The sequence below is a fragment of the Merops nubicus genome, unplaced genomic scaffold, assembly GCF_000691845.1.
Source record: "Merops nubicus isolate BGI_N331 unplaced genomic scaffold, ASM69184v1 scaffold48217, whole genome shotgun sequence".
Taxonomy (NCBI): Eukaryota; Metazoa; Chordata; class Aves; order Coraciiformes; family Meropidae; genus Merops; species Merops nubicus.
In genome coordinates this window covers 15,369-16,127 of record NW_008620547.1, presented here as the reverse complement: position 1 = coordinate 16,127, position 759 = coordinate 15,369, and the positions used below count along the sequence as shown (strand labels likewise).

The 759-nt window shown below is 54.9% G+C and overlaps 1 protein-coding gene across 1 annotated transcript in view; it reads left to right on the top strand.

Annotated features, from left to right (window-relative positions):
* The window catches only part of LOC103776617 (somatostatin receptor type 1), a 1,167-nt gene extending 1,100 nt beyond the window's left edge, over positions 1–67 (top strand). The window contains exon 1 of the mRNA XM_008944135.1: positions 1–67. This exon is cut by the window's left edge and continues 1,100 nt beyond it. The gene's annotated coding sequence lies outside the window, so the exon portion shown is untranslated.
* The last annotated feature ends 692 nt before the right edge of the window (positions 68–759 follow it).

Sequence of the window (759 nt, the reverse complement as noted above, 5' to 3'; positions counted from 1 at the left end):
AGGCATCCCTGCCTCCTGGCTCCCCTACTGCCCCCAGCAGGAGGGTGAGCAAGGCCAGGGCTGTGGCGTGGGGAAGCTGGGAGGGAGGGGGTTTCAATCCTGCCCACCAACAGCAGTGTTTAGCACAAGAAGGAGTGAAGAAAACCCCATGTCCTCAGTCTGCTGCCCCTTCCCTCTCCCTGGCTCCCTTGAGAGCAGGTGCTTTCGCTGATGCTTTGACACTCACTTAGCAAACAGCTGCACTCGTGAGTCAACTTAGGCTCTGGCAGCTAGGCTCTGCCACCCTTCTCTGTGTCTGATGAGTGGCTGTACTCTCCCATTGCGTTTTGTACAGGTTGCCCTCCCCCAGGTTGGTGGCACCCCCCCTCCCAGGCCACTGAGTCAAGTCTGCCTCAGTCAAGCCCCAGCATTCAAACTCAGACTCCTCCTGACTCAAAGCGACCCTGTTCCACATCTGTAAGTACTCAGCTCTCCTTCACAGACCAGAAATGCTGGAATAAGTCTCTCCCAACACACACCTTGCCCTCCCCCAGGAAGGAGCAAATAACATCTCTCTACCCCACCCAACTCCCAGGAATAAAAAATGAAGTGTGGAGCAAGAAGGCTCTGAGAAAAGCAGTGGCATAGTCATGGAGCTGCCTTTTGCTTTGCAGACAGTTTCCACCTCTCTGGGGCTCCAGCTGCGTGTGCTACACTCGGGGGAAGCGGGGCAGAAAAGGTGTTTGGAAAATAATCTGATTATTGCTGAGCTTCAGAGCT